This window comes from Nycticebus coucang, chromosome 17 (assembly GCF_027406575.1).
Source record: "Nycticebus coucang isolate mNycCou1 chromosome 17, mNycCou1.pri, whole genome shotgun sequence".
Lineage (NCBI taxonomy): Eukaryota > Metazoa > Chordata > Mammalia > Primates > Lorisidae > Nycticebus > Nycticebus coucang.
The window spans coordinates 87,965,504-87,990,518 of record NC_069796.1 but is presented as its reverse complement, the minus strand read 5'-3'; the positions used below and the strand labels follow the sequence as shown (position 1 = coordinate 87,990,518).

Below are 25,015 nucleotides of genomic sequence, written 5' to 3'. Positions count from 1 at the left end.
CAGGTCCCAATAATGTATTCATGATACTGCTTCAATTGCCTGGGGAGTCCTCCTCATAAAATATTCACCCAGGCCGATTCCTTCAAGAGTTTTCCCTGCACTTTCTTCAAGTATTTTTATAGTTTCATGTCTTAAGTTTAAATCTTTTATCCAGTGAGAGTCTATCTTAGTTAATGGTGAAAGGTGTGGGTCCAGTTTCAGTCTTTTACAGGTTGCCAGCCAGTTCACCCAGCACCATTTGTTAAATAGGGAATCTTTTCCCCACTGAATGTTTTTAATTGGCTTGTCAAAGATCAAATAACGGTAAGTAGCTGGATTCATCTCTTGGTTCTCTTTTCTGGTCCAGACATCTACTTCTCTGTTTTTGTGCCAGTACCATGCTGTTTTGATCACTATCACTTTATAGTACAGTCTCAGGTCTGGTAGTGTGATTCCTCCTGCTTTGTTTTTATTGCTGAGTAATGTTTTGGCTATTCGAGGTTTTTTCTTATTCCATATAAAATGAAGTATTATTTTTTCAAGATCTTTAAAATATGACAATGGAGCTTTTATAGGAATTGCATTAAAATTATATATTGCTTTGGGTAGTATAGACATTTTAACAATGTTGATTCTTCCCAGTCATGAGCATGGTATGTTTTTCCATTTGTTAACATCTTCAGCTATTTCTTTTCTTAAAGTTTCACAGTTCTCTTTATAGAGATCTTTCACATCCTTTGTTAGATAAACTCCCAAATATTTCATCTTCTTTGGCACTACTGTGAAAGGAATAGAGTCCTTAACTGTTTTTTTCGGGTTAGCTGTTGTTAGTATATATAAAGGCTACTGATTTATGGGTGTTGATTTTGTAGCCTGAGACATTGCTGTATTCCTTGATCACTTCTAAAAGTTGTGTAGTAGAATCCCTAGTGTTTTCCAGATATACAATCATATCATCTGCGAAGAGTGAAAGTTTGATCTCTTCTGATCCTATGCGGATGCCCTTGATCGCCTTTTTTTCCCTAATTGCGATAGCTAAAACTTCCATGACAATGTTAAAGAGCAATGGAGACAATGGGCAACCTTGCCTGGTTCCTGATCTAAGTGGAAATGATTTCAATTTAATTCTATTCAATATGATATTGGCTGTGAGTTTGCTGTAGATGGCCTCTATTAGTTTAAGAAATGTCCCTTCTATAGCAATTTTCTTAAGTGTTCTGATCATGAAGGGATGCTGGATATTATCTAAAGCTTTTTCTGCGTCAATTGAGAGAATCATATGGTCTTTATTTTTTAGTTCGTTTATGTGCTGAATTATATTTATAGATTTACGTATATTGAACCAGCCTTGAGACCCTGGGATAAATCCCACATACTTTTTTTGATGTGTTGTTGGATTCTGTTTGTTAGGATCTTATTGAGCATTTTTGCATCAATATTCATTAGTGATATTGGTCTGTAATTTTCTTTTCTTGTTGGGTCTTTCCCAGGTTTGGGGATCAAGATGATGTTTGCTTCATAGAATGTGTTGGGTAATATTCCTTCTTTTTCTATATTTTGGAAGAGTTTTAGTAATATAGGTACTAGTTCTTCTTTAAAGGTTTGGTAGAATTCTGACGTAAAGCCATCTGGTCCTGGGCTTTTCTTTTTAGGGAGATTTTGTATAGTTGATGCTATTTCAGAACTTGATATCAGCCTGTTCAACATTTCCACTTCGTTCTGGCTAAGTCTTGGTAGGTGGCATACTTCCAGGTATTGGTCGATTTCTTTCAGATTTTCATATTTCTGAGAATAGAGTTTCTTGTAGTATTCGTTAAGGATTTTTTGAATTTCTGAGGGGTCTGTTGTTATTTCATTGTTACCATTTCTGATTGATGAAATTAGAGATTTTACTCTTTGTTTCCTGGTTAGGTTGGCCAAAGGTTTATCTATTTTATTGATCTTTTCAAAAAACCAACTTTTGGATTTATTGATCTGTTGTATAATTCTTTTCTTTTCAATTTCATTGAATTCTGCTCTGATTTTGGTTATTTCTTTTCTTCTGCTGGGTTTAGGGTTGGAATGTTCTTCCTTCTCCAGTTTCTTGAGATGTCCCATTAAGTTATTAACTTCCTCTCTTTCCGTTTTCTTGAGGGAGGCTTGTAGTGCTATAAATTTCCTTCTTAGGACTGCATTTGCAGTGTCCCAGAGGTTCTGATAATTCGTGTCTTGATTGTTGTTTTGTTTCAAAAATTGGGGGATTTCCTTTTTAATTTCATCTATAACCCATCTATCCTTCAGCATTAAGATTGTTTAGCTTCCATATTTTTGTATGGGTATGCAGATTCCTGTTGTTATTGAGTTCAACTTTTATTCCATGATGGTCTGAGAAGATGCAAGGAATAATTTCTATTTTTTTTAATTTTCTGAGGTTAGATTTGTGGCTTAGGATGTGGTCGATTGTGGAGTATGTTCCATGGGCTGATGAGAAGAATGTGTATTCAGTTTTGTTGGATGACATGTTCTGTAGATGTCTGTTAAGTCCAGATGTTGAATGGTTAAGTTTAAATCTAAAATTTCTTTGCTTAGCTTCTTTTTGGAGGATCTATCCAGCAATGCTAAAGGGTGTTAAAATCTCCAACTACTATAGAACTGGAGGAAATCAAGTTGCTCGTGTCTGTTAGAGTTTCTCTTATAAATTTAGGTTCATTCTGGTTGGGTGCATAAATATTAATAATTGAAATCTCATCATATTGAGTATTACCTTTAACAAATACGAAGTGTCCATCCTTATCCTTCCTTATTTTGGTTGGTTTAAAGCCTATTGTGTCTGTGAATAGGATTGCAATGCCTGCTTTTTTCTGCTTTCCATTTGCCTGGAGTATAGATGACCATCCCTTCACCTTGAGTCTGTATTTGTCTTTTACTGTAAGATGAGATCCTTGTATGCAGCAGATATCTGGCTTGAGTTTTTGTGTCCAATCAGCCAACCTGTGCCTCTTTAGAGGATAATTTAAACCATTCACATTAATTGAGAATATTGATAAGCCTTTCAAGAGTCCAGTGGACATTTTTAATCCTTTTGCGACTGTGGGAGTTGGAATTTGATCAAAATTTTCTGGGTGGGTTTACTTTTGTGGTGGAGGATTACACTGGTCTTTATGGAGGATGGGTTTGAGAATATCCTGGAGAGCTGGTTTAGTTATGGCAAATTTCTTCAACATGTGAATGTCATTAAAGTATTTAATTTCTCCATCATAAATGAAACTCAGTTTAGCTGGGTACAGGATCCTGGGTTGAAAGTTATTTTGTTTTAGGAGATTTAAAGTCGATGACCATCCTCTTCTAGCTTGAAAGGTTTCAGGGCAGAGAGATCTTAAGTTATTCTAATATTCTCCCCCTTGTAGGTGATGGTTTTCTTTCGTCTGGCTGCTTTCAGAATTTTCTCCTTCATATTAACTTTAGTGAAATTGGTTATGATGTGTCTGGGGGTTGTCTTATTCGAGTTGAGTATGCTGGAGTTCTGCTATCTGAATTTCAGAATCTCTTGGCATGTCTGGAAAGTTCTCCTTCATAATCTCATGGAGAAGAGACTCTGTGCCTTGTGAAGCCACTTCATTGCTTTCGGGGATCCCTATAAGATGAATATTGGTTTTCTTAGAATTTTCCCAGAGCTCTCTGAGAGAGTGATCTGTTTTTGCCCTCCATTTCTCTTCCTCTTTGAGAGTTTGGGAGTGTTCGAAAGCTTTGTCTTCAATGTCGGAAATCCTTTCTTCTGCTTGCTCCATTCTATTACTGAGGGATTCTACTGTGTTTCTCAGATCTTTGAGGGCTGCAACTTCTTGTCTCAGTGTGTCAAAATCTTTGGTCATTTGGTCTTTGAATTCATGGAATTCTTGAGATATCTTTTGGGTTACTGCTTGGAATTCTAATTCAATCTTATTTGCTATCCAGATCTGAATTCAATTTCTGACATCTCCGCTATTTGTTTGTGCATGGGATCTTGTGCTGTGTCTGCTTTGTTGTTCCTTGGGGGAGTTGATCTACTCTGATTATTCATATTGCCAGAGTTTTTCTGTTGATTTCACCTCATGACTGTTTTTCACTGTTGCCTCTGGCCCTCCTCTGAGTTGGGGAGGTATCTCTCCAAGATTAGACTGCAGCGGGATCACTCTATTGTTGCTGGATCTTTGTACGGAGTGACTCTGTGTAGTTCCTCTGGGGCTGCCTGAGCCAGGGAATTCTGGTTGTGGAAGCAGCTCTGGAGTGTGACACACCCGGATCCAGCAACAGGGTGGGGGGTGGTGCACATGGTTCTTGGAGTGCCAGGCGCCCAGTGACTTTGGCACAGAGAGCCCAAGGCTCCAGCAGTCTCTGGCCAGGAAAAGGGCTCCCCGCAGAGGCAGGGAGGGCTCTGGAGGGCATGCAGCTACCAGAGTCCCTGGTCAGATGAACGGGCCAGTGTGGAGGCAGGGAGGGTACAAGAGGGAGGATGTGGGGTTGAGTGGCTCCCGCAATTCCTGGTCAGGGCATGCAGAGGCCCAGCAGGCGCGGGTCATGGGTTGGGGGTCGCAGTGCAGCTCTTACCGAGGTCCGGGCAGGCGCCGATCACAGTTGTGGTGCAGTACTTACGGAGGTCTGGGTGGCACAGCTCTTACGGAATTCCAGGCAGGTGCCGATAGCCTATCTTGGTTCCTTAGTTATGACAAATGCTCCATGGTCATTAAGATACTGGCGGGAAATTGGCTGAGGATATGACAACTCTGTGTATTGTACTGTCTTCACCACTTTTCTCTAAGTCTGTAGTCAAAGATGCTTGGGAGGCTGAGACAGGAGGATCACTTGAGCACAGGAGTTTGAGCTTGCAGTGAGCTATGATGATGCCAATGCACTCCAGCCTGAGCAACAGATCAAGACCCTGTCTCATATTCCCCAGACTCCAGGAGTAGGTGGCCGGACTTCCACCGCTACGCATCATGGGCTCTCAGTCAAAGGGGCGTACTGGATGGTGACACCTTTGCTTGCCCAGTCACTGTGTAGGCTGGAAGTGTATAGAGGGCATCACCCACTTTCAGCCCCTACATGACCACACCTGCCGAGCCCCATGCCTTGCGCCAGCGTTTGAAGAAACGCTGCGTGGTGAAAAATGTTCTTGATATAGTTAAGCTGTTATTGTTCTGGTTAACATTGTTATGCTGCCCCAGATTCCTATGCTAATATCCTAATCTCCAGTCCTCACACCATGACCTCTGTGGAGACATGGTCTTTACAGAGGTGATCACATTAAAATGAAGTCATCAGGTGAGCCTTAATCTAATGAGGCCACTACCCCAACAAGGAGAACTCCAGACACAGGCCTGTACACAGAGGAACTCCATGTGGAGATGAAGGCAGAGCTCAGGGTGATGCTTCTCCAAGCCAAGGAACACTAAGTGGTTGGGCGGAGAAAACCACCAGAAGGTCTGGACAGAGTCTACCTCACAGCCTCAGAAGGATCAACCCTGCTGACACCTTGATCTTGGACTGCCCACCTCCAATTTGTGGAGACAATGCATTTCTGTTGTTCAAGCCACCCGGTCCACGGCACAGCTGCCTTAGAAAATGAATACATTTATTAGGTAATGAGAACAGCTATCAAATACTGTCCCAAGTCTTTTGGGACACATTTCATATGTTCAAATAAAGAGAAAAAGCCACACAGCAGCAGAACAAATGTTAATAACAGTTCTCCAGTTGGGCATCTCAGTTGTTCCCTATTTTTCTTTTATCCTTTATTTTGGGGGAGGAAATTTTATCAACAATTGTGTGAGACACATCCCTCTATGTAAGTCACAGTGCACAGCTGGCAGGGGGCTTCCCGTGACCCCCACGTGGAGCGGCTGGCCGAACACGGAGCATTGACAAACTGCCCCTGAAAAGCCGTCCCCAGGGACTTCCCTAGGACTGTGTGCTGGGGGCCTGCTGGGCCAACACCAGGTGTCACAGATTCTGTCTCCCTTGGCTGGTGTAAGACTCCTTCCAATGTGGATTGAGTCTTTCTGCAGGAATGTCCACCTTCAGGGATAACACTAGAACCCAACAGAAGAACCCCTTTGTGTGCCTCTGTCCCCACTACTCCTGGACAGGTAGAGAAATAAGTGGCTTTCACTATTCTCTTTGTCTTGCTAAGACACTTTCCATAATGAAAATGTAATATTTTCACCTGGAAAAGGGATTGAAAATTATTCCAGACAACTTAGCAGAATAGTATTTCTCTCATCTGGTGGTATCCTTTGGACAGCAAGAAAGAGGTAATTAAATAAGCAATTGCAATAAAGATAATTACTGCCCTAAAGTCAACCACAAGTGCCTGCTGGGACTTGTCTGTCCTCAGTACAGTGCCAGGCATATGGTGGGCACTCAGAAAGAGTGGGCTCCTTCTCCCACCCTTTACAGAATCAGAAACATGGGTTCAAAGAGGGAAAAGCATTTTCACAAGACCCCACACTGAGTGATGGCAGAGCCAGGCCTATGGTGCCAGGTGTCTGGGACCACTAACCTTGGCACCCAGCATGGGCCCCATGCCTGGCACTCACAGGGGGCATATAGGAGGGAAGAGCCACCCCCTTTGTCAGTCATGACCATCCTATTTGTATCATGTACAATGAGAAGCCACACCAGAAGCAGTAGACAAACTCTTCTTGAGTTGGGGGCTTTACAAAACACACGCTAACTACATTCCTTTTTACCCTTCCAAAAAATCAGGGCAACCGCACCTACCTTCCCAATGCCTGGCCCACGAATGCCCCTGTTCCTCTGCTCCTGAATCCTGGAGATTCTCCTTCCTTTTAAATTGCTGGACATTTCCATAGCCTTTATCTGCAGAAGCCCAGTAGAGAAATGCAAGAGCTATTTCTGCATCAAATGGAAAGCCCATCCACTGCCCAGATCTGAAGCTGAGGATGGCTCTAGTCACTGGAGCACCTTCACGGACCTTCCTGGCCACTAGGCAGCCTGGGAGAGCCAGTGTTCCTCATGTCAGCCTGAGGCTCTGGGGAGAGTCAGCACTCGTGGAGGGTGGGCGCTAATGCTTCCTGAGGGTATTAACTTTTTCCCCTTCATTTTAAAAATCACATATTCTCCACGATAGAAACTCGGGAGAAGACAGAAAAGGAAAAGCAAGAGAGAAAGAAACTTGTCTTCCCACCCTCAGGATTTCAATGACTTCCTTCCAGGCCATTTTTCTAGGTATCCTTTTACTTATTTTGCAAACCCATCTGTCTATTAATCATTTCTAGCTTGTCTTTTGCACTTCTCATCATAAAATAAGCATTTTCCAAAATACTCTCAAGAGCAGTAGGTGCCATACTACCTCATTCAGTCCCACATTGGGGACATTTTAGTTCTTTCTGGTAATTTTGTACATATTTAGAATTTTCCCGATTCCCTTCCCAGGAGGGCTTGCTGGGGCCTTGTACCATTTATGCCCACACAGGCAGGAGGGGAGGGAGCCAGACTGGGGGCTCTGCACTTTAAGGGCAGTTTTCCAGGTGCCGTCTTCCCTGAATCTGGACTTTCTAAGTGACTTCTTTGTACCTTCAGCCATATGGACTTATCTTGCAATAAAAGATCTAAGTACACTCAGCAATATGAAAAGGTTATGAATTCAAGGTGTTGCTTATGGTAAAGGAGGTTTCGCTTCCAGATCTCAGATTTGGCTGAAGAGGTCGTGAAGCCCCACGTCTGCTCATAAAGCTCTCAGAATGCATCCAACGGAAGTTTGGGTGGTGTGTTCTGCAGATGCTGCCGGGCATCAGGTGTGGGGTGAGTGCTTTACGTGTTAGCTTATCTAGCGCTCACAGATGAGTTTTTTCTGATTGTTTCTGCTGTGCAGACGGGAGCTGAGGCTCAGAGAAGTTGAGGGATTTGCTTGTACTCCATAAATGCATTAGTGTACACAGTTATGATTTAATAAAGAAAAAATGAAATGCAACTGCCATCAACTCCTCTTTGGGGCCGTCTCTGAGACTAGAATGCTAAGAGCCACCGTGGTATCCCCTCCAGCACCAGCACGCAGGTCCAAAGCAGGACAAGAGGCAGGCCTGCTAGATGTGGCTCAGGGCCCACCGGGCCTCTTTTAGTTCTGCCTATCGCCCCTGGATGATTTTTCTATAACTTTCAGTTAATTTAGGCACTTTCTCTAGAACAACAGTTCTCTGACAGTGGTCCTTTGACCAACAGCAGCAGCAGCACCACTGAAAGCTGGTTAGGACTTAAAATTCTCTGCCCCAACAGGACCTGCTGACTCAGAATCTGGGGGTGGGTGCAGTCATGACGCTTTAACAAGGCCTGCAGGTGATCTGAGGTACTGCTCCAGAACCAAGTTTTCTCTTTAAATACAGAAGAAAAAGAACATCCTCACAGCCTTTTCTCTCTGGTCAGCAGAGAAGACAAAGCCTGGGGGACCTGGGCTGGGCAAGGCTGCCAGGGCTGCTGCCTGTGGGGCAGTACCTTCCCTTCTCCTCAGCCTGGCCATCTGGAGCAGGGGGTCACAGCACCAGCCTTACAGGCAGGCCAGGAGACTAAAGGGGGAAGACTGATCAGGCCCAGCACAGAGCCTGCAATGGAGAGCAGGAACTGCGTTAGGAAAGCCCAAGAGGTCCGCTTTGAACAAAACACAGGCCCCTCTTTAATAAGCTGCAAATATCATATAAATCAGTCTTTAAAAAGCCTTGTCAATTATTCCTTTCCAACTCAGGTAAAACTCAAGTAATGACACAACAAAAAGTTGAACACTGTAATATATTAAACATACTTAACACCTAGATGTGAAGAAAAGCTCAGGCCTAGATGGATGGCTTCATAGATGAATCTACCAAATGTTTAAAGAAGGATCGATACCAACATAAATGTAAAAATCTTCAACAAGAAACTATAAAACCAAATGCTGCAACATATAACGATATATCATGACCACATGGGATTTATCCCAGGAATGCAAAGTTGGTTTAAGATACGAAAATCAATCCACGTACTATACCACATTAACAGAATAAAGGAGAAAACCTCACAATTACGTCGATAGGTGCAGAAAAGGTATGTGACAAAATCCAACAGCCTTTCATGATGAAAACACTCAACCAACCAGGAATGAATAAAAGGGACTTCCTCCACCCAATAAAGGGCTTCTACGTCAAATCCACAGCTAACATCATACTCACTGGTGAAAAGCTGGAAGTTTTCCCCCTAAGATAGGGAAAAAGTTAAGGATGTCCATTTTCACCAGTTCTGTTCAACACTGGACCCGAGGTTTTAGCCAGAGCAACAAGGCAAGAAAATGAAATAAAAGATATTCAGATCGGAAAAAAAAGAAGTAAAACTATCTCTGTTTCCAGATGACATGATCCTGTATACAGAAAACCCTAAGGAATCTACTAAAAGAAAATAAACTATTAGAACTAATTAACAAGGTCAGCAATGTGGCAGGACAAGGTTAGTATATAGAAATGAATCATCCTTGTATACAGTGGCAATGAGCAACATGAAAATGAAATTAAGAAAATACCCAGACACAATCAAGAGCATGAAGTACTTTTCTGCAGCCCCACTGGCCCAGCATGACCATTAACAACTCATCATAAAAACAGCCACAATAGCACAAGTGCCTGCCCCAGGCAAGGCCCTGAGGCTCTCTCCACGCAGCAGCTCCGTCAACATTTGTGGCAACCCTGCAAATGGTGTTTTCCCATTCGACAGATGAAGAATATATGGTTCAGAGAAGTGAAGTAACTTGCCCAAAGTCACAGCACGGGCCCTGTGAGGAGGCACTGAGATTTGAACTCAGGTGGTCTGATTCCAACTCCCATACCCTGTTCCGGCACTATACCACTATCACATCTACAGTGGTTCTCAGCCTGCCTGCGTGTCAGGATCCCCTAGGGTGCCTACACAGAACTACCACACGGCCCAGCAATTCCACTTCTGGGTACATACCCCAAAGACCTGAAAGCAGGGTCTTGTATACACGCATCCACAGAAGCATTATTCCCAATAGCCAAGAAGTGGAAACAACCTGTATTAGCTTGCTAAGGCTGCCATGACAAGTAACATGCACAGGATGGCTTAAACAACAGAATGTGTTTTCTCAAAATTCTGGAGGCTGGAAGTCTAAGATCATGACACTGGCAAGGCTGGTTCCTGCTGAGGCATCTCTCTCAGTGTGCTGGCGTTTCTCTTTTCTACTCACAGCAGTTACGATACAGAAGGAAAAAAAAAAAATCTGCCCAGCATTTTTCTTTCTGGTCAGCAAAGAAGACCAGGCCTGTGGGACCTGGGCTGGGCAAGGTCCTTGGCTTGTGCATGCCACCTCCTCCCTGTGTCCTCACACGGTCGTCCTTTTGCACACGTCTGTGTCCTAATCTCCTCTTCTCATAATGACACCAAGTCATATTAGATCAGGTCTCACCTCAATGGCCTTATGAAAGCTCATTTACCTCTGTAAAGACCCTCCCTCCAAATACAGGGACAGTCTGAAGTCCTGCATGTCAGGGCTTCTGCATGTGAATTTTGGAGGGACACAATTCCACCCACGACACAATGCAAGTGTCCATCAGTAGATGACAAAGGCAATGTGACAAACACATACAAAGGAATATTATTCAGCTTTAAAAAGGAAGGGAATGCTGACCCATGCTACAGTAACATGGATGGAACAAAGACATTATACTAAGTGAAAAAAGCCAGTCACAAAAGACAAATTAGTCAAACTCCCAGAGGCAGAAAGCAGAACGGTGGTTGCCCGCGAGAATGACGAGTGGTTTGACACATTCAGTCTTTCGGTTTTGCAAGATGAGAAGGTCCTGCAGGTGGAAGGTGGTGAGGCCGCACAGCAAGGGGAGTGGACTTGCTACTGAGCTGCACTCTTCTTTTTTTGCAGTTTTTGGTCAGGGCTAGGTTTGAACCCACGACCTCTGGTATATGGGGCCAGCGCCCTACTCCTTTGAGCCACAGGCGCCGCCTGAGCACTCTTGAACATGATTCAGATGGCCAGTTTGATACTATATGTATCGTGCCACAGTTGAAAAAAACCTGAGAGGATCTGGTGTAACTGAGCCAGAGGGGCAGAGAAGGTGGTATTTTTCTAAAGCAGCCGAGGTGATTTCGCTACTGGAGCAGAATTTGAACCCAGATCTGAGGACTCCAAAGTCCTCATTCGCCACATATACTTGAAGTGACATAAGGAAATGACATAAGAAACTTCTCCAACTCATTAAGTCATGGATTGAGAATTTTTATTTTTTTTTTAAGGCAAGAAAGAAACAAAGTTTACTGAGGAAGAGAAAGATAGGCTTATAGAATAAGAAAGCTTACAAAGCAGGATACATTCATCATAGAGAACAAGTAGGCAAAGAGGCTGCATGGGAATTTTCAACAGATCAACTCTTGAAACTCAAGTCACTTAAGTACTTAACTCAGTTTTTTTTTTTAAGGCACACATCAATAAAAAAGAAATGAGGAGTGACTGTCCACATAGAATATATTTGGGCTAATCACAGACACTGGAAGGTCTATCTGGGCAGTGCCCTGGGGAGTCAGTCGCTGAGGCAAAGCTGGGCTCACAATGGCAGCTTGTCTGTTCCTGGGCCCTGATGGCCTCAGCTATATTCCATGTGGTCTTTAAGACCATATTACTGTGTCATCCCTATGACTGAATGGCTTCAAATGGTCCCCAGGGCATAGGGTCCAGCTCAAACTTGTTGGCTTGGCAACCAAAACTCTAATCAACTGTATCCAAGCTCCAAACACTCACTGCCCTCCCTGAGCCCACAGCAACTCACAGGCCCACCCGGGCATAGCTCTGCCTCCCCACCTCCCTATGTCTGGGGGGCCTGGCCTCGGTTTGGGTCTTGTTTTCTCCCCTCACAAGTCTTCTCCTGCAGAAGTGGCTGTCATCTGCTTCAGAGCACCCACGACGCTTGTACATCCCTCAACCATGGCTGCCCTGGCCATGCTGGGCTGGCATCATAGGGACTTACTCCCATCCAGTCGTCCATCCATTTAGAAAATGCTTATTGAGCCTCTCCTCTGTCCTGGACGCTATTCTCAGCACTGGGAACACAAAAGAGGCAGAGATCCCTGTGCACCTCGAGCTTACATTCTCTGAACTCCTTCCTCGGGAGCAAAGACCTTGTCTTAGACATTTGTGCACTCCTGGTACCCAGCACAGTGTCTGGTACTAAGTAGGTTTTCAGAGACTAGTAAGTGAAGGAATGAAAATTAGTCATGACCTCTGTTGCCAGATAGCTTTCTGCAGATGTTGTAGGAGGGATGTACTTGCTAACTGAAAGCCAAGTTGAATGCCAGCTAACATGTACCATGATGGCTATGGAGCATCTGTTTCAGACCAAAAGCAGAGCAATGACATTTCCCAGTGAGCCATCCTGAGAGCAATTTACTTACAGTCCTGGACGCTGGCTCAACTCAGATTTTCCCAGTGCAGAGGAGAAGCCATTTTGCATCTTTTTCTCCTAAGCAAATGAGGATTTCAAGCCTCAGCTTCTGGACTCCAGGAAACGTGTACAAACTGCTTTGCAGCACACAGGATACCACTCAGAATCCAAATGCTTTCTGTGGGCACAGACTCCACATAGGGCGAGTCCACCTTTCAAGATGACAGGAGCTGACTTCTTTCACTTTCTCACGCAGTTCAGTTCACCAGCATTTCCTTCCTCGGTGCCAAACAGGCCACAGGAAACAGGAACAGAGGGAGGGAGGCTGCCCCTGAGGCTGCAGGAGCTCCAGCAAACGGCAGGCTTGAGTTTCTTGTTTATTTTCCACTTGTTTGTCATTGTCCATCCCACTCCACCTACATGCCCGCCTGGCAACACAAAAGGACAGGGGGCCCAGGCAGCCACGCCCCTCATCTGCTGAGATGCCCAGTGTCCTCAGGCCTGAATGATGGCCGTGCGCAGACGTGGAGGAAGAAGATGGGGTTCTTCCATATAGGGCAGGGGCTGAGTGAGCCGAAAGCAGGGGAGGAGGAGGACGCCCAGGTTTCTGACACAGGTGGCAGGTGGTGCAGCAAGGTGCTTTGCATTTGCACCCAGAGAGCAGGAGTTGATGAATTCCCAGAGGCCATGTAGCTGGCCCCAAAACATACACCCAGGAAACAACGGCCCTGGATTTGTACTCTATCTGATGTCAGCTGTGTCCGTACAGAGGGACCGCTGAAGTTGGACAGTGGGTCAGGACTGAGCCAACTGCTTTATTGTATCTTTTTTTTGAGAAAGAGTCTCACTATGTCACCTTCGATAGAGTGCCGTGGTGTCACAGCTCACAGCCACCTCAAACTCTCAAACTCTTAGTCTTAAGCGATTCTCTTGCCTCAGCCTCCCAAGTAGCTGGGCCTACAGGCGCCCGCCACAACGCCCAGCTATTTTTGGTTGTAGTTATCATTGTTGTTTTAGCAGGCCTGGGCTGGGCTGGAACCCGCCAACCTTGGTGTATGTGGCCGGTGCCCTCCTCACTGAGCTACAGGCACCGACCCTATCGTATCATTTTTTAATAAGTGTTTTTAATTACTTAAAATTAACTAAAATTAAATAAATTAAGTAATTTTAGTGTAAGTAAAATCATGCTAATCAACGAAAAAACTTGAGAGGTTCAGAAGGGAAGACAAAATTAATTTCTGACACCCCTCCCAACCCAGCCATTGCTAAAGGGCTGTGCGTGTCCTGGCAGCCAGTCTCCGCAGAAGGAAAGGGCCAGCTCCACTCAGGCCATCACTGGTGATTCTCCATGTCTATGGTAGGGGAAACGTGAGATGTACCAACGGGAAAGCAGAGTTCCAGTGAAATTAAGCGACCTGGCCCAAGGCCATCAGTTAAGAAAGACTAAATTTAGGATCTGAGACCAGATCTCATTCTAAGTCACTTAGTTAAGCTACAAACATGCTCCAGAGAGAAGTGATGGCCACCTTGTTTCTCCTCTGATGATTAAAAAATGGGGTAAAAAAGTGACCTAATTTAAAATTAATATTTCTAACTGCACAAAGTCCAAATTACATCAGATTTCCTTTCTAGCTGCAGGGCCTTTTTATCCCAAGGTGACCAGGGGGCCCGCTGCCTCATGCCCCCGACCAGCACAGAGGAGGCCCTCAGTTGCCACTGGCCTGGAGGGGACGAGCTTCAGCATGTCCCACAGCCCCTCCCTGCAGTTCAGCAGCTGTGTCTGGCTGGTGGCCCAGCTCCGACATCTCTCACACCCAACCCCCAGCTCTCCCTGTGTATCCGCCCTCCAGCCAGTTCTTCCTCTACCCCTCCTCTTCCCAAGTCTCCCGGACTGAACCCCAACCCTCCAAGGCCAATTTCATACTCGTTCTTTCAGTAAACATGCCACAACACCTGTGGAGACCTGCTGTGCACACAACTCTGGGGAAGGGAGGTGGGTGAGAAGTGTGGTGCCCCATGGCTGTTTTCCTCCTGCCAGAACATTCTGTATATGAGAGAGACAGAGAAATAGAGGCCAAGTATAGGCCCCAGGCTACATGTATTAGCTATATATGTATTAGCTCAGCGATCTCTATAATTCTGAAAGAGATGCCATCACTCTCCTCACCCTCACCCTCTCCCCGGGTAGAGAAGGAGAAACTGCTTAGCGGACTGCCCGCTGCATGGCTGGGAAACGGCCCCCACTGGGAGTTCCGCACAGAACCTAACTGTGCAGTGAACTTCTCAAGGGCAGTGCCCACAGCTCGTGGCTTCTCTGTCCCTGAGTCCCAGGGTCCTGCCCAGGGCCTGACACAGCAGGTACACCGCTGTATCTGCTGAACTCAGTAGTTTCTGCATCCAGGAATAGATACCTGCGTCTTACTCCCTGCCCTCACAGCAGCTTCTGTGGTGCTCAGCTGACTCCTGACCTTGACGGATAGACCACAGGGCCAGCAGCAGCCGCCTTGTCGTCCCCCTGGCTTCCTCCCCTGAAACCCAACAGACTCCGTCTAGGCCCCAGAAAACTGCCCTGACGCTACAGATAGGAAGCAAAATGTCTAAAGAACATGTTTGAAAAGGTGGGTCTCTCTCTCTTTTTTTTATTTTTGTAGAGACAGTCTCACTTTATGGCCCTCGGTAGAGTGCTGTGGCATCATACAGCTCACAGCAACCTCCAACTCCTGGGCTTAAGCGATTCTCTTGCCTCAGCCTCCTGAGTAGCTGAAATTACAGGCGCCCGCCACAATGCCCAGCTATTTTTTTGTTGCAGGTCAGCCAGGGCTGGGTTTGAACCTTGCACCCTCGTTATATGGGGCTGGCCCCTTACCGACTGAGCCACAGGTGCCACCTCTAACATCAGCTTCCTAAAGCGTGACAGTTCTGCACCTGAAGTAGGCCACCCTTTACTCAGCGATATACATTTATAGCCCTGTGCGTGGGTCTCTGTCACCCTCCAAAAGTAAAGAGGCAGATGACAGCTTCCGGAATCTACGAGTCTTTCTCCTGCTTTGCCTTTTGTGGGGCCTCGTCCAGCCCAATCTGACATCTTTCACGGTCCCGTTCCTCCAGGTTAAGCCCAAGTACTTGGCCTGGAGTTCAAGGCCCTGCCTCATCTAGTCCCTGAGCTTATCACCTGTCCCCTTCCCAAATGTAACATGCCCAGACCAGCCCACACACCAAAAATGAAACCAGTGGCCACCACATAAATGTTCCTACATTACCGCATTAATCCTCACGACAGCCCTATCAAGTGGAGTCTACTATTACTGGCATCTCTATGGGAATGAGAAGGCCTAAAGAGCTTTTGTAAATTTCTTGAGATTTTGAGCCTATCTATGGCAGAACCAAGATTAAAGACCAGGCCAGACTCCCAGCCCACATGTTCACTGTGCCACAAAATACTGCCTGGAACCCCCGAGTGCTCAGTGCCCCTCTCGGGGCCTCTACGCCTCCGCCCAAGCTGTTCTTTCTGCCAGGAAAGCCCTCTGCTCACCCTCCCACCATTCTCTTTTTTCTTGTTTTCAGATTATAACAGGGTACATAGGATTAGGTTACATCGCTTGCATTTGTGGGGTAAAGTCCAAGGTGAAGTTGTGTCCTTCCCAACTTCACCCAGGAAATGTGCCTTATATCCACACATTGGACCCGTTGGGTGGGAACTTACTGATCTTCCCCCATCTCAAATTTAATTGAGTTTTTCTCTAATGTGGGCCTATAGTTGTTAACCTACTAGTTTCAATTTAGTAAAGCACACATGATGCTTATTTTTCCATTCTTGTGATACTTAGAAGATTATTCTCCAAGTCCTTCTAGGTCAGCGGTTCTCAACCTGTGGGTCGTGACCCACAGGAACTGTGTTAAAGGGCCGCGGTATCAGGAAGGTTGAGCCACTGTTCTGGGTTGTTACAAAAGGCACAAAACTGCCATCTTTTCTCATGGCTGCATAGTACTCCAGAGTGTGCCTATACCACAGGGTGTTAGTCCGTTCATGGGTTGATGGGCACGTGGGCTGTTTCCACATCTTTGCAGTTGTGAAGTGAGCTCCAATAAACGTTCGAGTGCCAATGTCTTCAGGTGCCAATAACTTTTATTCTTTGGGGTAGATGCCCAGTAATGGGACTGCCAGATCCAATAGAAAGTTTACTGTTAGTTCTTTGAAGACTCCATTTCTTTCCATAAAGGCTGTAACAGAGCACAAGTGTTCCCTTCTATCTGCACCCACACCAGCATCTGCTGCTTTGGGACCCTGTGACGTGGGCCGTTCTGACTGGGGGTAGGTGACACATGTATCACAAGGTAGTTGTGATTTGTATTTCCCTGGTAATGAGGGATGATGACCAACTTTTCATGTGTGTGTGTGGTGGCCATTTGTCCTCATGAGAAAACACTCTGTTAATTTTAAACAAGGTTGTTTACGCTTTTCTTGTGGATATGCTTGAGTTCACTGCAGAGTCTGGTGACCAGCCCTTTGTCAGGTTTGTAGCGTGTGAACATCTTCTCCCATTCTACTGGTCGTCTCTTTGGTTTATGCTTTTGTTTTGTTTGTTTTTTTTTATACAGAGTCTCACTTTCTTGCCACCAGTAGAGTGCTGAGGTGTCACAGCTCACAGCAACCTCAAACTCTTGGGCTCAAGAGGTTCTACTGTCTCAGCTTTTCAAGTAGCTGGGACTACAGGTGCCCACCGCAACACCCAGCTATTTTTTAGAGACAGGGTCTCGCTCTGGCTCACGCTGGTCTAGAACACATGAGCTCAAGTGAGCTCCCGTGAGCTCCCCGCACTCTGGGAGGCTGAGGCATGTGGATCACGTCCTTAGTGTGCAGAAACTTTTTAACTTGATCAGGTCTCATTTATTTATTTTTGTTGTTGCTGTGACTGCAACTGAGGTTTCTTCATAAATTCTTTTCCTAGGCAGTAAGATGCAGAATTTTCCCCACATTTTCTTTTAGAGTTTTTATAGTTTTGTGCCTTAGATTTAAATTTTTTACCCATCATGAGTTAATTTTTGTTAAACAGTGAGAAGTGCAAATCTAGTTCGGTCTTCTACATGTGGCTACCACCCAGTTCTTCCAGCACCATTTATTAAATAGGAATTCTTTCTCCCAGTGTATGTTTTTGTTTGTTTTATCAAAGATCAGATGGCAATAAGAGGCTGGGTCCATCTCTACATTCTCTGCTCTGTTCCATAGATCTATGTCTCTAAATTTACGCTTGTGCCACGCTGTTTTGAACACTACAGACATGTAGGATCACCTGAAGTCTGGTAACATACTGCCTTCAGATTTGTTCTTATTTCATAGAATTGTGTTGGCTATTTGGTGTTTTGGTTTTTTTTTTTTTTTCCTGGTTCCATTTGAAACAAAGAACAATGGTTTCAAGATCTACAAAGTATGATGTTGGTATTTTAATGGGGATTGCATTAAATCTGTAGATTGCTTTGGGTAGTATGGCCCTTTAACAATGTTGATTCTTCCCAGCCAGGAGCACGGTATGTTTTTCCACCTGTTAACATCCTCTGCTCTTTCTTTTCTCAGTGCTTCATGGTTCTCTAGGTAGAGATCCTTCACATACTTTGTTAAGTATATCCCAAGGTATTTCATTTTCTTTGATGCTACCGTGAATGCTATTAAATCTTTGATTTGATTCCCAGCTCGCCCGTTGCTGGTATATATGAAGGCTGATATACACATACACTGATTTGTGAACACTGATTTTATAACCTGAGAGATCACTGTATTTCTCAATCGCTTCCGGGAGTCTTGTGGTTGAGTCCTTGGGATTTTTTAAGTATAAGATCATATGATCATGAAAGAGTGCAAGTTTGACCTTCCTCTGTCCCAATTTGGATACCTGTGATATCTTTCTCTTGTCTGATTGCATTGGCTAGGACTTCTAGCACCACGTTGAAAAGTAATGGCAATGGTGGACTTTCTTATGGTTCCACTTCTAAGCAGGGATGCTTTCTGTTTTTGTCTGTTCCATATGATATTAGCTATGGGTTTATCATAGATGGCGTCTATCAGTTTAAGAGATGTCCCATCTATGCAAGTTTTCTTAAATGTTCTTTACCAAAAAAGGAAGCTGAATTTTGTCAAATGCTTTTTCTGCATCTATTGAGAGAATCATATAGTCTTTGGTTTATGTGGTGAATTACATTTATGTAAGTGCAGAATCAGCCTTGCATCCCAGGGATGAACCCCACTTGGTCATGATAAATCTTTTTTTTTTTTTATGTGCAGCTGAATCATTTGCTCAGATTTTATTTAGTATTTTTGTGTCAATATTCATTAATGATATTGCTCTATAGTTTTTCTGGTGGTTGTGTCCTCTCCTGGTTTTGGTGTCAGGGTGACATTTGCTTCATAGAAGGAGCTGGCAGGGGCAGGGTCAGGGTCCTTCCTTCCTCAATGTTTTGGAATAGGTTCTGCAATGGTCTCTCCTCTCCCTGACCTTCCCTAGAGAGGCTGGTAAGAAGATGTTTAAGGGTGGCACCTGTGGCTCAGTGAGTAGGGCACCAGCCCCATATACAGAGGGTGGCAGGTTCAAACCCGGCCCCCACCAAACTTCAACAAAAAAATAGCTGGGCGTTGTGGCGGGCACCTGTAGTCCCAGCGACTCGGGAGGCTGAGGCAAGAGAATCACCTAAGCCCAAGAGCTGGAGGTTGCTGTGAGCTGTGACGCCATGACACTCTACCAAGGGTGACAAAGTGAGACTCTGTCTCTAAAAAAAAAAAGAAGAAGAAGAAGAAGATGTCTTTATACTACCATCTTAGAGTGAACCCTCCCACCATTCTTACCACCTCCCTCTGGCCAACCCCTCGACATCACCTCCCCTGGTAGTCTTTCCTCCAGCCTCCCACGCTAACCTGGTGCCACATACCCCAGGAGTCCAGGCCTCCAGATTGAAGCACCTGTTCTCTTGCGGCTATTCTCACACTGAAAATTCTCTGAAGGCCAGATCCATCAGCCACGGAGGCTGCACAGCCAAACGGCTAAGAGTATGGAGTTTGACCTTAGGCAAATCTTCTCACCTATCTAGAGCTCAGTTTTTTCATTTGTAAAATGGGATTATTAAATAACCATACCTCACTCATAGTGTTTTCATGAGAATTAAATGGGATAATGTAAGTAAAAACAATGGACACTACGCTGGCACACGATACGCGCTCACTAAACGTTAGCTGCTGGTATTGTGAGTACGTTTACTTAGTAACCACTGCAGTACTCACGACCATGTCTCACACCCTGGAATAATAAAGGTCTAATGGTTGGAAGGGAGGAAGGGAAGTTGGGAGAGGAGGGGGGAAAAGTGAGGAGGGGGGAGATTGACTCAACCTGGAATAAATCTGCCTAATCAGCAGGCATTGCTTTAAATAAGAGCAAAAGGCCCAATTTCTTCTAATCCTGGTCACGAATCCCACTGTGACTTTGATCAACTATCCTAGCTTATCCAAGCTTTCTTTTCTTCTGCGTTGCAAGAAGCTGCATTATCTAAGCCTGGAGCCCCCAGGAGCCCCCTGCGGCTCCCAGGCCCCCAGCCCTGCTGCTCTGGGTCCTGTGAACAGAAAAATAAGGCCTGGCATCGCAGGAGTCTGCGGCAGCACATACAAAATGCAGGCCGGCTCTGCGAGAGAAAACACGACCTCTGATCCTGGTACCTGACAAATTTTATGTGACCCTTTCACCCCGACATTTAAATTCTGGTTCTTTAATCTTGATACTCATAAAACTTCACTCCTACACTAGGAGCCCTTTGTGATCTTCTCATAGAAGTGGGTGCCCCTTAGGGATTCTAATAAACCCACACCACCTACCTGCTAACCTGAGGACAGTCTGCTTTTCTGTGACAAGCCACAGCCACACACATCCACCTCTCCTACGTGGCTGGCCACTACAGGGGCAAATCCATACGCTCCAGCTAAGGCCTCTGAATCCAGACCCAACACTCTCCTGGTCCCCAACCCCAGAGCCTCAGATACCTGCTCAACATCTGACATGGCCTGATCCCTGCTCAGAGGCCCCAGCTGTCCCTGCTCCTGCAGACTTGGTCCAGAGATCTTCCCTGAACCCCACCTCCTTAATCCAGGAAAGTTCTGAGTGGGAAAGGAGCACAGGGTCTCGAAGCCCATTCTTCTCTTAACTTGCAGTGTGACCTGCATCCTCTCCAGGCCTTGATTCCGTCCTCTGAGAAAGGAGCGTTTGGACTGGATGATGTTTCCACGCCTCAGCCACCCCGCTGCTGCTGCTGTGATTCTTCATAAAATGCTTACGACATGCATTTACTTTTTAAAATCAACCTTACCGAGGTGAAGTTTACCCTTGAAGTGTACAGCTCAAGGAGTCTTGGCAGTTGAGATATAGAATACTTTACAGAACTCTGACGTGTTCCCATAAGCCCCTCCATGTGCTTCTTGTTTTTCTTTAGAATTACAAACTTTGGAAGAATTCATATACTACTTCAAGCCTTACACTAAGCAAAATTATCCACAAATATTACAGGCCTAATGTGATAGTTATATTTTCCCTAACATACCCTAAAATGTTATCCAAATAAAATGTTTGGTTGCTGCCTACAGACTCCTCACACACAGAGGCACATGTTCTTATCAAGCAACTCAGAATGAAACGACCGCCCCGAGGCCACTTCCAGCTCTAAAGTCTGGATGTGTATGTTACTCATCTCGGCGTCTAGACCAGGGCCTGTGGACTGCAGCTGGCTACTGAATTCTGGCTGTGGGCCCAGAAAGAGTTCAAGGCCCATCTGGTGACCCCCACACCATCGCTGCCATCAGTGAACAGCAGCAGCTTCTGCACATAGGAAGAGGGGGCTGTGGTGGGGACAGGAGCAAGGCCGGACACAGGCGGAGGTGGGGAACAACCCCAGAGAAGTGAGAAGAGGCACCCTGAGAAGAGCTGCTCCTAAGTCTCCTGCCTCTACACACACGCTGTCCATTAGATCTTAACAATTTGCTCATTTTCGCACGAAAACCATCACGAGAAAACCCCTCTAGGATGTTGACTCTGAGTCCCAGAAGGGATTTACCACAAACAGTGTGAAAAGACTGGTCCCTTCTCCAGTCCCTACTTCCCAATAAGCTAAATAACTAAAGGGGAGCCCTCCCTGCCCTGGGCAATTAGACAAGGACTCTGGCAAATATCTATAGTCCTTTAACAAAAGGAAACACAAGTGAACAGAGGAAGAGGGTGCATTTCAGCCTAGAACAGCGGTTCTCAATCTGCGGGTAGCGACCCCTTTGGGAGTCGAACGACCCTTTCACAGGGTCGCCTAAGACCATCCCGCATATCATATATTTATATTACGATTCCTAACAGTAGCAAAATTACCGTTATGAAGTAGCAACGAAAACCATTTTACGGTTGGGGGTCACCACGACATGAGGAACTGTATTAAAGGCTGGCGGCATCAGGAAGGCTGAGAATGACTGGCCTAGAAGGCAGTACTGAAAAGGCAGAAACAAGGAAAGGTGGTGAGGCCCCCAGGGTCCCTCTGTGCAAAGCCCACTGCAGGGAGCATGCCCAGCTCTGCAGCCCTCGGAAATGGAGCCCCTCCAACCCAGCCCGCTACCCAACCTCAACCCCACGTCCCCACCCCCAGCCACAACCAACTACTCACATTACCTGAACATGCTGCTCTGCCTTTGTCCTGGCCGCTTCATCAGACAGTCTTTCTTCTCTCCCCACATGGGAAACTCCTATTCATTCCTCAAAGGCCCATTGGACCATCACCACCCACAGGCAGTCTCCAACCAGAGACTGCTGCCCCACAGACCAGAGCCTCTTTGGGGGGGAGCCAGTTTCTAAGAGGCCTTCCTTTCTTCTCCAGGCTGTACAGAAATGTACAACTCAAGCCCAAGCAGCAGGAACTCAGGCAGAAGATCTGAGCTGAGAAGCACAGCCTAGACCACTGTGGTGGGAAGAAGCTTCTGGAGGCAGTGCAGGAGATAACGTGGCAACAAAGTCCATTCTCCAGCATCAAAAGGTACACAGACTCTTGGCTGCTTGTGTCCTCAGCGTCCCTCCACAGTGACACTGGCAGGCCCAAGGAGGAGAAAATGCATTCATTCACCTGGAGAAAACAGTATTCCTTCCTCTACTCGAGATGCCTTCTAATACCAGCGCCATCACCGCAACCATTAGTGTTTACCAAGCACTTTGCATTTCATCCTTACAATAACCCTAAAAAGGAGACACACTAGGGCTAAAAAAGTTTATGGAAAATTATGGGAAGGTCAGGGCACTGGTTCAAAAGTACACAGCTACTACGTGGGAGTTGATTCCATGCAGTCCAGATCCAGAGCTGGTTACGGTGGCTGAAAGAACTAGAACAAACTTCTAACTCCCCTCAAAAAGTCACCTCCAGCACCGCTGCCTGAGTTACCCCAGAGATATCGAGAGAAACTTACACACGGACGTAGGGCAGGGACGTTCATGGATATGTTGTTTACAGTGGGGGGAAATAAAGAACCAACTAAATATTGGCTAAATCTCCAACGGAATAGACTATGGGACTCTTATACCACCGGATGTTATGAAGTCATTCAAACCAAAGCTCTATTAGCTCAAATTTTGGTCTAAAGTCTGATGTACCCCAAGCCCTAGTATGCTTGAATAAAGGCAGCTTCCTGGGTCCCACCCTAGACCAGAGGGATGGCCACGTCTGGAGGCCGGGCCTGGCTACCTGAGCTTCCACACACTAATTTTTCTGCACAGTAATGTGAGAGGCTCACGCTAGAGGTAAAGATTGACTGCTGTGGAAAGAGTCAGCCTTGCGAGTTTAGTGCATGGTGGGGGCCCCAGTGCCTAGAATGGTATCCGGCACATAGTAAATGCTCAAGAAATACTCGGTGATTGAAAGAATCCATCAATTAACAGATGATATGAAATGATCCGTTTGATATTTCTAAATCCCTGAGACATGTGGGTACATGTTTTGGAGCAGGGACTGTGGGCACCTTCTCACCCCCGCACGTGCAGCACAGAGCCAGCCCTTGGAAGTGTTCCGCCCGACATGAACTGGGAAGCTGCCATATGGCACTGAGGCTAAGCTGCCCATTTTTCCCCCACTTTTTAACATTTCTGAACTCAGGATGGATCTTACATTCAATGACTTGTCATCATTTAATGCACGGTATTTTTCCCCTTTCTTTAGTGGTACAAAAATAATGATGCAGCTCCCAATTGATAGCATCTTAGATTTTATAAGAAACAGTACCTAACAGAGTCCAGAATGCTAACTAAAAAATTTAAATCAGATGCCAACACAGCTAACGGATTGTTGTGCATTCCCTGTCTTACGATTTGTAAAAATAAATCCACTGCCATCTGTTCTGAGCTTTCGTCTTCAGCCTCCAGTCGTCCTGGTGACCCTGAGCTTCGCCTCAGAGATGCGAATCAAAGACAGGATGCAAATTAAAAGGCTTTCCCGAGTCTACCTGGGAGGCTTTGGACAGTATCAGCTGATGCTGTCAGCCAGGGTTCTCTAAGTTCTCCTGCCTTGAAGGCCTGAGGATGTACCAAAGAGGTCAGTTCTGGACCAGACCCTAGTTACATCCCAACTCCACTATCCCCAGATGTCTGGCTCTGGGAATCTCATGGCCATGCCTGGTACACAGACTTGGTCTGTCCATGACAGGTGTTTGTGCTGTTGTGATTGCTCAATGGACCCACAGCTTCTCAGTCGAAACGCCACAGCCCTGCATTTTCTATAGCTAACTAGGCTGGAGAGAGAATCAAATACAGTTAGGGTTTGAATGCACCCCCAAAGTCCCTAGGCTGGAAACTCAATCCCCAATGCGCCAGTGCTGAGAAGGGGCATCTTTAAGAAGTGATTAGGTCCTGTGTACTCTGCCCTCAAGAACGGACTGAAGTCACTGTCTTGGGGAGTGGGTTCCACAAAAAGATCACCATGGCCCCTTGGTCTCACTTTCTCTCTCGGTGGCTCTTGTGCCCTTCTACCCCCCACCTCAGGAGGCAGCGAGAAGACCCTCTCCAGATGTGGGCCCCTCAGCCTTGTACTTCCCAGCCTCCAGAACTGTAAGAAATAAATTTCTTTTCTTTATATATTACCCAGTCTGGGGTGTCCTATTTTAAAAACCTGAAACAGACTAAGACTGGGCGAGTTATTCCCATTTGCAAACAGGGGCTGGGGATGGGAATCTGGCCCACAACAAAGGACTGTGCTAAGAACCAAACAAGATCAATTTGAAAATTCTCTGAAAAACAGCAATTTCTATATAAATACAAGTAATTTGTGATATTTAGGATGCTACAAATGTGTACATATAGGAATCCTCAAATTTTCAAATAAAACTTGTGTATACTTTCTATAATATATACCTTTTTCGACTAAAATCCATCATTTTCCTAACCTTTTCATCAGCAGTGGCCTTGACCGTCATAGCACTTCAGACCTAAGAACTCTAGGCTAGAATCCCAGCTCAGCCACCTTCCCCAGGTAGCCATGGACACACCACCCGACCTCTCTGAGCCTCTGGTTCCTCCTGTGTAAACTGCTGCTGTCTCCGGCTTGACGGTCACCGTGCAAGTACCAGTACCTGTAAAGTATCAGGC

The 25,015-nt window shown here is 45.7% G+C and overlaps 1 protein-coding gene across 7 annotated transcripts in view; it reads right to left on the bottom strand.

Annotated features, from left to right (window-relative positions):
- JAKMIP1 (janus kinase and microtubule interacting protein 1) overlaps positions 1-25,015 on the bottom strand; it is a 170,273-nt gene that overhangs the window by 105,938 nt on the left and 39,320 nt on the right. Inside the window, exon 1 of one of the 7 annotated variants that reach the window (XM_053567223.1) lies at positions 12,397-12,542. The exons of the other annotated variants lie outside the window; for them this stretch is intronic. The gene's annotated coding sequence lies outside the window, so the exon portion shown is untranslated. Of the gene's footprint in view, positions 1-12,396; positions 12,543-25,015 lie in introns of those variants that run through there. 7 annotated transcript variants of the gene reach the window in all.